This window comes from Pogona vitticeps, chromosome 10, assembly GCF_051106095.1.
Source record: "Pogona vitticeps strain Pit_001003342236 chromosome 10, PviZW2.1, whole genome shotgun sequence".
Lineage (NCBI taxonomy): Eukaryota > Metazoa > Chordata > Lepidosauria > Squamata > Agamidae > Pogona > Pogona vitticeps.
Window position 1 is genome coordinate 26,488,405 of NC_135792.1, and position 14,129 is coordinate 26,502,533.

At 45.8% G+C, this 14,129-nt stretch overlaps 1 protein-coding gene across 1 annotated transcript in view; it reads left to right on the forward strand.

Annotated features, from left to right (window-relative positions):
• Positions 1-14,129, forward strand: part of CHST8 (carbohydrate sulfotransferase 8) — a 177,159-nt gene that overhangs the window by 123,741 nt on the left and 39,289 nt on the right. The window lies entirely within an intron of this gene.

The window sequence follows — 14,129 nt, forward strand, 5'->3', positions numbered from 1 at the left end:
TCCAAAGAATATGTGTTTTATTATTTAAATAACATTCCCCATTCTAGGAATGCATTTTTACCAAGCGAGACTGTTAAATTAGGTGATAAGAGGTTACTTTTGTCTTTGAAATTGAAATATGTCACCATTATTTCTTATCTGTCTTAAATGAAAAAGGCTTCCATATCATATATTTTAAAGGGCTCATTATCAAAATTCCCCAGACTTGGTAAAACAAACAAACGCTTCATTTCTTGTCCTCCCTCAATCCCAGCATGGCGATTTATTTTGTTTTTCTGGTTGAGGGGGAAGAGTGGGCTTTTCTTCGGTTTGACAGGAAAAGTTATCTTTTCATTCTGAAATGGTTCAAAGAGCGCTTGGAACATCGAACAAGCTTCCTTTTCATCGCATGAAAAATGGGGACAGTTGTCAGGATATATTTTAAGAAAGGAGCGCCTGCGTAAAAGGGGAAGACAAACAGGGCTCTCTCGTCTGTTTGAACCCAACCAGACGGAGATGGAATTGGAAATTACCACATCTAGGCCAACTCCTCAAGCGCATCTCAATGTCCCTCCATCACCTGCTGTATGCCACCTCGCAAATTTCCCCTCACAATAAGAGCACCTGGTGACAACCCAGTGCAGGCAAAATCTAAGGGATTATCCTGGGAGCAATAAATATGTGGGCCAACCCAAGCTTTCTCTGGAACCCTGACTGTGATGGGGAAGAGAGAAGAAAAGGAACCAGAGGGAGATGAGGAGGACACCGTGAGGAGATACAAGAAGCACAAAGACGAGGCACTTTTATCCAGTGACACAAAACACAGGAGCCTCTGTTGGATTGGGAAGGCTTCCCATTTTGCATGCGCACATACACACAAACAGATACCCACACAGCTGTTGGGATGTGGTACTGTGATTCTGTGAGATTCAAAAAGGCACGAAGATGGCTTGAAGTCTATGATAGACCTTGCTCTGACCAAACAGGACTGTTAATAATAATCTTCAAGCTGCAGAGCTGGAAGAAACCCTGCGGGCCACTGAGTCCAGCCCCTTTCAAGGAGGCCCAGTGGGGAATTGAACCCCCAACCTCTACCTTAACTCACTGAGCTATGCAACAGTTCTTGGTGATCCCAGGCTCACAAGGGCTATGACGACTTTACAGCCATTCTCTATAGGAGCTCTCCAGGGTGCTGGAATACCCCCAAAGAGGTTCAGTCTTGGCTAGATGATTTTATCTTCATAAACTCTTTCCAAGTTCAGACTAAAACCCAGAGCTAATTCACCTTCCCCACAAAGCCAGAATCGCCCCTAGTTGATCCTCTGAGAAACCAGGAGGTCTTATTTTCATGGCCCTGATCCCCTTGCTCGGCTCTGCAGGAGGACTTCCTGGCAACTGGAACCCTTTCCAAGATCACTCAGTAATAGTTCGGCCTCCTGGAAAAGGCTGCCTGAAAGTACCAACAAGGAATACTATATAAATTGAGCATTCGGAAAACCCAGAGATTGAAGTGATGGGTAGCTCATTGGCTTAGGCCTCTGGCTGCAAAGCCAGAGGTTGGGAGTTCAACTTAAACAGCCCGTTTTCAGACTGTAAGATTCTGACACCATCCTTTGATATCACACTAAGAACTATTATGCTAAAGTCTTATTATGCAAATGAATCCAAATTTATGTAGGCTTTGTGCCTTTTCCTATATTTGTGAACATTGCTCACTGCTTGCAAGCCGCTGAAATTAAAACAATTTGCAACTCGTGTTTTATTGCCATTGAAATAAAGCATTGATCTTAAATAGACTATTCTAGCAAAGATTAAAATTGCAGTATAGATTTGTTTCTTTACAGTAGCAACCATGCAATAGTCACAGCTTTCTTTCTGCATTAAATGAGAGAACAAAATTCTCCAAACTGAAATACTTCAGCAAGGAGGTGTCTTTTGTTTTGTTTTGCTTTGTTTTGTTCACAGAATAAATTGAATAAATCAGTGCAAATGGCTAATTTTGTATAAATGTTCCAGGACTGTACTTTAATTCTGCTCTTGAGTTTTCACTTCTGGTAGATCAAAAACTGAATATGAGCCAACAATGCGATGTGGCTGCAAAAATGGCAAATGCGATTTTAGGCTGCTTTAACAGAAGTGTAGTCTCCAAATCCCAGGAGGTAGTAGTTTTCCTCTATTCAGCACTGGTTAGGCCTCATCTATGGTACCGTGTTCAGTTCTGGACACCACACTTTTAGAAGGATGGCAACAAGCTGGAGTAAGTTCAGAGGAGGGCAACAAGGATGATCAGGGGACTGGAAACCAAGCCCTAGGAGGAAAGACGGAAAGAACTGGGCATGTTTAGCCTGGAGAAAAGATGACTGTGGGGAGATAGGATAGCACTTTTCAAAGACTTGAAAGGCTATCATACAGAGGTTGGGCGGGATTTAATCATCCCAGAGTGCAGGATACACAACAATGGGTTCAATGGAAGTGAATTTTTGGTCAAATATAATGAAAAACCTGATAGAGCAGTGCAACAACGGAACCAATGACCTTGGGAGGAGGTGAGCACTCCAATGTTGGAGACCTTCAAGACAAAATTGGACCACCCTCTGTCCGATCTGCTTTGATCTGGATTCCTGCCTTCAGCAGAGGTTGGACTAAATGGCCTTAGAGGTCCCTTCCAACTCAATAGGCATGGGGGTACCATCACGGCTTCACCTCTTCCTGCCCACGCAGATCACTTTCCTTCCAGACCGTCCAGCAAAACTTTGGCCAAGGGAAGGAGACTGTGATGGTATGTGGAGCGGTCATTCTCTTGAACCTTTCTCCTTAGGTAACATGTCATGTCAACACTCCAGACTAATTATTCTACCAGAAGCTTGTCTCAATATCCTTTTGGGCAAATTTGGATGCTGTTTTTTTTCTCTGTAACTGATCCACTGGGAGACAGCAAGGCTTCTGTGCCTTATGTCTCAGAAACACAACACGTTTGTATACCTGGTGGGATAATGTACTTAAAGGAGGAGATATGCATTCACCTTAACACACAACCTGGCTGTCATCTATTAACGGAACAAGATTAGTTTCGTGGATATCATCTTTCCAAACTGAGATTCTGGCCTGCCAGTCTATCTCCCCAAAGCTAACAACTTGCAATTCATTCTTGCCATCGCACAACTAGCTGTGCTGCTCAGAAGGAGAGAGAAAAAAACTTTTGCAGAGAAATAATTTGTGAAAATTATGGTCGTACAGACTGGGGAAAAACCAGAATGCCAGGTTTCATTCTCACCTGGAAATGCAGCGGCTTGAAAATTCCCCATTGAGCTGGTGTCTCTTGTGGAGCCGAGCGAGTCCCAGTCAAGAACGAGGAATTTAAGGACTATTCTCCTCACCCCTGCTCCCAGGGCAGTGAAAGCTCACTCCAACCTCATCTTCTACTCCTGAATGTGACTGATCTGTGAAGAGAAGCTATTATTTATGGCTTTAGTAACAGAGAAGGGCAAACAGATTGGGCAAGAAACGCCATTCCGCTGATGGCTCGGGAGTGAAAAATGGATGTGAAGGCTCATTCCACCCTTCAAAGGCAATATGTTTAAGGAAATGATCCTCTCTGGCATCACACTTCAAAGGGAACGCTGGTTTCAGAGCCAGCGCTCATAACCTGAATCACCTTTCTGATTCCTCTACCTTGGTTGCTGCTCAATTGACGGGTGACCACTGGCCACCTCCTCTGACCTCTGCTCTCATTATGGTTTCTAATTTGCATGGATGTCAATTAAGCACTTAAAAGAGTCCAGGGAGACGAAGAATGGAGCAAAGCTAGCCTGCAAATCAGCTGCAGAGGCACAGCCCAGAGAACACCAATTTTCATCCCAAGGATTTATAGATGGGGCTCAAAGATGGATGTCTTGCATACTCTGTCCTGAGATCATTGCCTGGGAAGCTGGGTGATCTAATCCCTTCCTGGTTCAAACCAACCGCTCTGGTTTTCATTTTCTTATGTGCAGTTTTGGAAGAGGTACCTGTGTTTGTCCACACAAGCACACCAGGCAAAATCCAAAGGGGGGAAAAAAAGAAAAGAAAACAAGACAACACCCTGCAGCACCTTAACAACTAACGTGTCCACAAAAGCTCACATTAAAATATAATAGTTAGTCTTTCAACAGTTCCAGGTTGGTCAGAGTTCCCTAGAATAGGCATGTTTGGTGGTGGATTTGCAAAGGTGGACATTCAACACTGCGCACAGCCTTTTGATTGGGGCGGGCAGCATGCAACTTCTACCTTTTGAGGGTTCACACAGGCACACCCACCTGCCCTTCCCCCTTGACTCAAGAGACAAGGGGGTTGCCTCCCCTCTGGCCCTCTGGCCCGCCTCTTCCCCATGCTCGGTTTTATTCACGCTTCTCACCCGTCGTGGCACACCCACAACCCGCCCGCCCTCTAAGCCGATGCGGCTGAATTAATGAGCGCGTTGTCATCCGGTCCAGCTATGGAGCTGCAGAGCAAAACATTGGGATGGCAAACCTGCAACCGTTTTCTAATACTTCAGTGAACAAAGATGCTTCAAAAATGCTGACTGCTCGGAATACTAAGATGATAAATCTTCTGAGAAGGCACAACAGAATATTAAGTATTTATACAGCTAAATCTTTCTCTTTTTTAAAAAAAGAAAAGGAACAAAGGTCTTCTCTTAAATCACCATGGAGTGCTGGGAGTGCAAACAGGGATGGAGCTACAGATGGCTACCCAGATACTGGACCACCCAGTTTTAGGACTCAGAAGACAAGGGAACCCCAGAGGTGTTGAAGCACAGTGGCTCCCAACCTTGGGTGACCCAGATGTTCTTGGACTAAAACTCCCAAAAGCCTTCACCACTACCTGTGTCAGCTAAGATTTCTGGGATCTGCAGTCAGACAGAAGTGTGTTTGAGAACCTGGCTTGAGGGATCATCTCAACTGAATGTGTGGAAGTCCTCTTCTCTTTCCCTCGGCTATCACTTTGGCTCAGTGTAACACTGCCCTGGCACAGAAATTAAGTGGGTGAGTTTTTTCCCATCATTCTCTAGTCTTCCCCCATTTTCTGCAGTGCTGTGTGGATAAGGAACAGACTGTACTGGAAGGGGGTTGTTTGCAACAGGAGGTGCTTTGCAAGGTGCAGAAACCAGCCAGGCTGCTCGTAACCCTTTGTCTCCGCTGCATTCAAGATTCATATTCTATCCCTCTGTCAGAGCTGTGATTTTGGTGTGCTTCAAAGAAAGTGGGATAAATGCCCTCCCTTTGGAGCTGCCCTGCTTTGTGGCACGCAGACAAAGACGCACCTCTCGGCAAAGACAGCCGCCCGTGAAACCAGGCTGACACAACTTTAGCGAAGCAATCCTTAATTTGCAGGAGGTCAGCTGAACCTTTCATGGTGAACGGCAAAGCAAACCTGGGCTTTTCAGCCTGGATTTCTTCCCCTCTCCTGACAGAGACACAAAATAAAAATTATCAGTACAAAAACCACAGTGTATTTAAACACACACACACACACACACACACACACCATGTTATATTGATAGTTACCCCTGTGGGATTCCTGTCTTGCATCAGTTCATGGCATGATGTTTTTCTTAGGGAAAAAAATAGAAACTGAAACCTATGATGAAAGATTTTAGATGTTTGGGGATACAAAAAAAAAAGGTATCTGTGGAATTAAGGCCATCTTCAAATCTTTCATATGATATGTCAGTGAAGAAAATGGACATTAAACTCTTATTTTTCTTTTTAGTGGGCTTGATTTCTGCAGCTGTGCAGTACCCCCCAGGAGCATCAGCCAGCAGCATCCCACACTCTTAGATTTCAGGGGGGGGCCCCCGAGCCCCAGGAAGGAGCCCATTTTGTGATGTCACAAAAGGAGGGCAGGCAAAGTTCAGGGGTTAGAGAGAAGCCCATTTCTTAAAGAAAGGGGATCAGTGCCTAAAGCCCTGCTCCTAATGAAATCGGCATAAACGGAGGCACCCAGAGCAAAGTGGAGATAGGGGCCTGATTAATGCCGAGAAGAGAAGGGCTGGATAATGGTGCTCGGCTTATTTTGTGCATCTCAAGAGAACCCATTTTTCTCCATCACGCCAGCATCTTCTCCCATTTGCGATACAATCTGTTATATTTTTCATGGTTGTCTTGCTTATTATCCAGGGTGCCTGCTTTGAAAAGGAAGAAATGCTTAGGAAAAAAAAATATGTAATGGGTTGGATTTTTCATGCCATGTGCTTACATTGCGCTAATGCAAAGAGAGCGAGAGTGGATCTTGGAATGCCTTTTCCAAACATCAGGCCTTGGAGAATATTGACTTCCAGCACATTTAATTTTTAAAAAAGTAAACTTCAAGGCCTTTAGGGCTGTGAATCTTCATCTCACACACGCCAAGTGTGTTTGGAAAAGCCTGCGAAGGAGCAGACCGTCTGTGCCCACGCTGGCTGGTTGGCCAGTAAATTACCATTTTAGGCCACGTGCCACTTTTGCATAGAGGGCTGGGCACAAAGCCGGGATGAACCGTGAGGAGCGCAAATGGATTAGAATGCATCCCACGCAGGAGAAAAGAGTTCGCAAGCCAAGTTAACGAAGGCAAACTCCATACCAGCAATTGAGTATACATAAGACAAATTCAATATTTTCAAAACAAAATGTTCCTTTAACTTCAACCAAGTTCAAGGATCCTTGGGGTTCTAAGAGTGGAAGAACAGTTGAATGTTTGTTTCTGTAGCCGGTCCATCTTAATTTCTCGCTGTCTAAAACTGAGGTGGATGGGCCAAACCAGCTCACTGCTGGCTGTAATGTTGGCACGCTCTTAAAGCCCCCAGCCCCCCCCCCCAAAGAAGAGAACCTGACTCCAGGCAAGAACAGAGGGACAAGGGCTTCTCAGCAGCAGAGACGGCCAGCCATTCCAGTTTCAGGAGAGCGGCGAGACCAGATTGGATTTTGATCTGCAGGGCACCGGAGCTATCCAAGGTCCTGAATCTCATGTCCAGAACAGGTTCAGCAAGCAAGTGGGATAAAGGCATGTAAAATACTCACTGCCTGCATTGGCCAGCACAACGGATTGTGGTGGCTGCAGGGGCATGGAAGGGAACTTGGCAGTGATTGCTGATCCTCTTTGCTAGCCATCCAGATGTTCCAGTTGCCACCTCTGGTCTTATTCTGCTCCTGTGCAAATCCTAGCCTCCAGGCAACCAATCTCCCAGTGTAGGTGAGGACAGGGGGAGGAGAGAGAGCTGTTAAAGGGGGTTGCCTCTTGCTGAGCACACGCACACACACACACACACAAACACACACAGAGAGGGAAGGGCATTACTGGCCAAGTGGGATCTCTTGCTGCTCAGAGCATACGTACTGTTATGGAAGAAGCAGCCCCGGAGCCAGCCATTGCCCGGATCCTTCAGCAGCCCCCATGGTGGAAATCCAAGGCAATCTCTCCCCTAGCCTTCCACCCACAATACTACAAGAGTTGTTCCTGGCCTTTTTTTTTAAATGACTGCTTCAAATAGAAACATGGGAACAACTTCCTCTGCCAGGAGATATTGGTGGCAAATCTCCCAACACCAAGGACGTTGCTTCCAATCACTGCTACTGATAGCTTTATTGTTATTATTCACAGCTTCATAAACATGCCCATTAGAGGGTAACCAGGGAATTCAAACTTGAAATAAATACTGTAATTATTATTATATATATATTTTCCCAGAGATTTGTTGAATAAGCTGCCTCTGTGCTCTCATTATGTGGGGCACCAGCATCCGAGGCATCTGCCTGTAAGGATGGGCAGCCTTTTAGCAGAGGAAGCTGGCATTGTGGCGCTGGCTGTGTGCCAGCAAAGCTTGGCCCACTGAATAAACGTCCACATTTTTGGCTGACATTCTAGGCTCAAGAGCCCAAATGAGGCCAGGGCAAAAAACAGGGAGCAACTCTCATGAGGACTTGGATATTTGACATAGGCTACAACCCTACACACATTTTCCTGGCACAATGTACTTTGGGGTAGCCATGCATAACGACTGCACTGTTAACGAGGTGCAGTTTTTTCCTCTTTCTGGGTCGTATTTCAGATCTCTAGAACATTGGGGTCATTTATGATATATCGCAGTAAAGATTGGCATCTCAATGAACTGAAAGTTAATTGGAAGTTAAGTGCCATTCACTGAAGGGGGGGTGCATAATATCCATAAATGAAGCCTGCTGCCTTAAGTCTGCAGCGTCCAAGCAGGGCTGTTAATGAGCAGACCTTTTGAAAGTCGCTAATTCATTGAGTTGGCATGACGTAGAAGCAAACAGACAGCACACAACAGGCACACGCTTGCTCCTAACTCCACTCCGCTAAAGTGGTGGCTGTTAAAGTATAGAATCCTGAATTTTAACATAGTCAAGGATAAAATATATATATAGAAGCCTTGCAGAAGGTGGTTTTATCACAGAATCTTTAAAATTGTTTGGATCAAGATCAATTGTTACACATCACTGCATTGAAAATGTTTTGGTATTGTTTATTTTTTTAAGCATGGTATTTGTTTTATCCTTTTTCTATATTCATTGTTGTTAGCTTTAATATTGTCTTTTAAAGATGTAAACCGCCTTTGGGTCCATTTAAGGAGAAAGGCAAGTAAAAACATTTATAAATAAATAAATAAATAAATAAATAAATAAATAAATAAATAAATAAATAAATAAATAAATAAATGAGTGAGTGAGTGAATGAGTGAATGAGTGAATGAGTGAATGAGTGAATGAGTGAATGAATGAATGAATGACCGACCAAGAATCATAAAAAACATAAAACCTTTACTGGTATGGCACGTTGGCTTCCCATGTGCACTGGAGATTGCATTGTTCAGAAACCAGTTTGGCCACCAAGTGGAACTGAGGGCCAGGATGGCTACCTCAGCACAACCTTTAGTTCAGTCAATGCCAATTATCGAACTCCGTCTAAAAGATAACCCCCGGCTTCATCCTTTCCTGCTTTCTAGATGTCATTCCTGCTTTCAACCTTGTTCACAGGGACCCTTCATTTCTCCAAATGGACTTTTAAAAGCTGTTCATGCCGGGGTGGGAGTTCAGGGTGACTACCAGGGAATGATGATGTGCCAACATTCTCCCTTTCCCTCCCTTTTTTTTTTCTTTTTGAGTCCTTGACTGCTGCAGAAGCAGACTTTAGATGAACCCAGTACAACTATGAGGCAAGGCTGATATTTATCTCTGCATCTAAAGGGGACCGGTTGCAGGATTTGTTTATTGCTCAGCCATGCTTTAAGGGCTGATGTTCTGGAAAATTCATTTTCTATTCAGACCGCTCACAGCGCTTTGTGCCATTTTCATATATTTCACAAGCAAGACCCTGTTAATCAGCATAATACGATAACATCCGCCCTGCTGTGTGGATAGAGTTGAATCATGCCTAGGAACCATGCGATACATTTCTACTGTGGCTGTTAGCATGGGGCTGTGAGCCTTATTTTGATGGCAGGAGAATGCGACCCTCCCTAGAAAAAGGAGGAGGAAATCTGAGACCTTGAGGGCTTTGGGTTCAAAACCAGGCAGCTGATGCAGTAGGCATTTTGATGCAACGAGCGTGGATGTGTGATCTTGTGTACAGGTTTCACAAAACAGCCCCAAACAGACACATATGGATGCTAAGCATCTACTACCTAAAAAATGTACAAGCCCTCACAGGCTGGTGAACCCAGCATGCTGTGGACAACTCATTATTCAATGATTTGCACTTTCAAAAACATCCCTTATTGATTGAAACACAGCTCCTAGCGTGGATGCGTTGACTCCAGTCAGTGTCAAGCCTTTTGAGATAAAGCCAGGGAAAATGAGTTTGTAATCATCTGCTTTGTCCTCGTCTCAATTTCTCATAAAGGCAGGCATCCTGGAAAGAATATTCTCAGGCAGCAGTCCCGTGGCAGCACTTGAACAATACAGAAATCTGAAATTGGCCTTATTTTGTGTGAGCGTGAGTCCGTGTGCGTGTGTGTGTGTAAATTATTTTGATCAGATTTTCTCTTATGTACTCGTAAAGTGAAACAGACATCAAAATGGCCTGGGCAACCCATAAATGTTGGTTTCATTTTACCCCTGCTTGCAGATATATATGTTTTCGGTTATTAAGCTCAGCATAAAGACCAATTGCCTTTCACACACATATGTGTTCTGTCTTTGAAGATATATTAATCTGGGCAAATAAGACTCCAGCGCTCGGCATAAAATTTGATGCAGAGGATTTCATAAAAGTCTTAAGTGAGAGCTTGTTGGCCAGTCTGAACATTAGAAAGAGAGAGAAAGAGAGAAAGAGAGAGACAAGGCAGCATGGACATTTGGGGGCCAGATCTGTCTCTCTGGGTTGGAAACCCATAATATTTTATAGAACTGACGCATATTGGTTCCAAAAATGTACGTACGCCTGTAGAGTTTGAGGGGTAATTTCTCCAAATGTCTGCCAGGGGAGCAAATGTTTTGTATTTGGCATTCTGCAATAGTGTTTGGCACTGAGTCTGATAGGAGTGTGATATATACTTTTTTTGACTCAAAATCCCAGAGGTCTCCCGGAATTTCAAAAGCAGAATTTAAGAGTTCCTTCCAACTAGCACATAAATGTGGTGAGCTTCCTTTCACTCACCTGGTCAAGGCTAAGGCCTCTTTCTAGGCCTTCTTCTAAGCCTTCACTTCCTGTCCCAATGCTTCTTGGGAAGAAACTGCCGCAATGCTTTCTGGGAGTGGTGGTCTCATTGCCCTTTATGCTCTATATAGAGCACCTTCCAAAGAACCACACACACACACCCAGGAAGCCTAGGGGCAGGAAGAGAAGACTTAGAAGAAGGCCGAGATGGAGGCCTCAGCCGTGTCCAGGTGACAGCAAGGAAGGCGCCTCCAGGTATGTCTTCTGTTGGCTGGACCGCTCAGAATCCTGCCTGGTGAATTCTTGGAGAATTCTGGGATTTGACATCCAAATGAAATAAAATTTTAAAAAGTCATACTTCTATCAATATAAAGAAACAGACAAATGTACTCCTCTAGTATCTGATGCTTCCAACAGAGTATAATTCTGGCTTGTTAAGAGATCCTGGTTCAGATAATGACAGATAAACCTGAGAGGGAAGCAGGAGGAGAACTGCTTTGACGGATGCTCTCTTGCACCAATCAGGGGGCTAGTTTGGGGGGGCGTCTTGAAAGCCCTTTTCAACTCTACCATCTATACGTATGGTGTGCCTGTAAGGAGAAGCATCCGATTCAGCTCCACAAGGGTTGGGAAACTAGAACTCACACAAGGACTGGCTACCTCGTGTCATAGGCATGTTTCCTAAATAAGGCATTGTGTAAAGATGCGGCCCTTAACAGCTGCCATTTCCAAGCATTTTGGAGCATGAGCAAACACGGCAAGGGCTTAAGATATTATGTCAGAGTGAAGTTCATTTTGTGTGAATGGCACCTGATTCCCATATTTGCCTGACTAAGAAATAGTTCCACAAATCATGTTAAACCAATACCGGATCCTACAAAATCGTTCTCGTCTTTCAAAGCACCCACTGAAGAACTAATTAGTAGCAACCCTAATCATTGCCGTGCCCCTCGGGCGTCTTGAGTGCCCCGTTTACTGAAGGCTGAGGATTCCCACCCACTCAGACCAGGAGGGTCAAAGGCAGGGACTGTTTGGAGGAATGGGGGGCCGGGAGCATCCCTTGGGTTGGGGGGGCAGCCAGGTTTGTCAGCTGGGGTTGCTTGGCTTGCAGAGCCGCCCGGAGAATGGGAAGGGGTCCGTTTCTATCTCGCCCTCCAGAAAGCGGAAGGAGCCCCGTTGCCATGGCTTCTGCTGAATCGGACGGCACGGGTGGACCTCCAGGTGGAGGAAGAGCCGGACGAAGCCCGAGGCTTCTCAGGCTTCAGGCACTTTGAACTTGACTAGAACGAGCGACACTTTTGCAGAAGTCCCACAGGGGCAAACATTTCGGGAGCGGCCGAGGCGCCTTCATTTCCCCGGCAAGCTTGACCACTGAACCCAAGTGGAAGTGTGAGCAGCGGAACTGGCTTTTTTGCAGTCGGTAATTCCAAAGGTGATAGAGAGCCCTTTCCTCGCCTGCTCACAGAAGAGTCTCAAAACATGCCGAGGCTGAAGTCGGTAATGGGATTTCAGGCCTTTAATCTACCAGGTCAGTGGTTCAGATCCAAACAAAGCCGGCAGCAGCTCCCAGCTGTTCCCACTCAGTAGCTTCTGCTGCTTGTTATTTTGGTGCCTTTGGAGGGTTGGAGGGGGGTCTTCTGAGCGGAGGGAGGGGGGAACTGTGAACTACCCACTTTCTCCTTCTGAAGAGAGTATCCTCCCCCCCCCCCCCGGTGAAGTCTGGTCGCCCTCCTTCCATCTTGAATGTTTTTCTCCACTGCTTTTCTTCCTTTCTCAGTCAACTTTCTCGCCGCAGAGGATGCTGACTTTGATGCCACATGAGCCATGGACCCTATCCGGGTTGTAATCTGAACTTTACAGGCTCTCTTCAAGGTGCTGTGTCCTATCTCCAGTCATCCTCATTTCTAAATGCTAGGGTTTTTTTGGTGTTTCAAGTTGGAAGAGAAGCTGCGTCCTGGATCTGGCACTGCCCCGCCCTCCAGGTACCTCTCTTGCCTTGAGATGGGGTGTGGGGTCCACCGTTTTGAGGGCTGGATATGAATTTTAGAGGCTCAGTCATCCTTGCCTCAAAGAACATGGCAGCCCCAGAAGGCCTTGGATTCTTCTCCAGCTTCGATGAAAATCCAAGGCAGGGGAGACTTCTGGGTCCAGGCCCAGCTTCAAAGCAACCGCTGCAAAGGTTTCGTTCACTTCGCTTGCCTTTGAAGACCTTCCCCTGAGTAAACTGGGGGATGGGGTTGAGGCTAAAGCCCACCTCCAGAGGAAACGGCCTTGCCCTCCTAATCAGCTGCACATCAACAACTGCCTGGCATCTCATCAGGAGAGGAGTTCTGGGCCTGCGCTTGCCAGAGAGCAGATTCAGAGAAGATCTTCAGGGAGGATGCTCTGCAGGAAGGAAATGAACGTCCTGGGATACTTCCAGGGTCTTCTCTGAGATGCCCAGCTCGGCCTGTCAGTGGGGGACCTTGAAGTCACTGCCTCTAAAAATGACAGTTGTGAGAGGACGTTCTGCCCTGCGTAAGAGTTGGGCTTGGCCACTTGTGAGGCCTTCAAGCCCTCCGTGGCCCAAGCAAGGAGTCTCTCGCCCCCCAAATGTGAGGAGAACATCACCCACCGGGAGCCACCTCAGCTTCGAGCTTAACATTTCACTGGGAAGCGAGAGGCAGAGGTGACGAGGGTCCTCGGGCTTCGTCTTCCTCCTCAACGCTCCGATGCTTCGCTGAACAGCTAATGATCCCAAGTCCCTTTGTGCCTGCCCGCACATGTCCAATAATTAAAAATAAAAGAACGATGCGACAATAATTATCTGCCCTAATAATACTCTCTAGCTCAGTCATGAGGAAGGTTGACAGCAACGTTTTCTGCACACAGACCTGATGTGCAGCTGAGCTGAATAACCACAGGAGAGCTAAAAAAAAAAAAAAAACCCTTTCCACTCCCGCAGATGCTTCAAGAGGGACATTTTCTGCAGCGACACCACTTTGGTGCCATACTGCAGTTCGTAAGAAGAAGCCCAGGGGCACTTTTGTGGAAGGAGAACCAAGGAAGGCGCGACGTCCAGGGAGGAGATAAATGGTCAGGAGACCAGGAATTGATGGGATATGAACACGGGGCCCTTGGGTCCTTGGCCTGAGCAGTAAATCAAGGACCATCCTTTACCCATCTTGGTGCAAAGAGGTAGGATTTGGGAGTAGATTCGAGGCTCAGAGAATGATCGCAACTCAGACGAGCGAGTCTGCAGTTCTTAAAGCCATCTAATGAAATTTGCAGCTCCTGGATACAGATCTGGACATGGTTGCATCAAGGTTTTCATACATGACAACCCCTTTCTCATTTTTGACAACCCGTCTTGCCTTCTCTCTCCTCTATATACCATCATCCAGTCCTCTTTTAACAAGCAGGCAAGCAAACACAGTCAGCTCAATTTAAAGTCATTGTAAACTAAAAATAAGCACAAATGGTTTTTCCTCTTGCAAAGTTAACTAACTTGCAAAGTTTACATGGAGAGCCAGCAGATT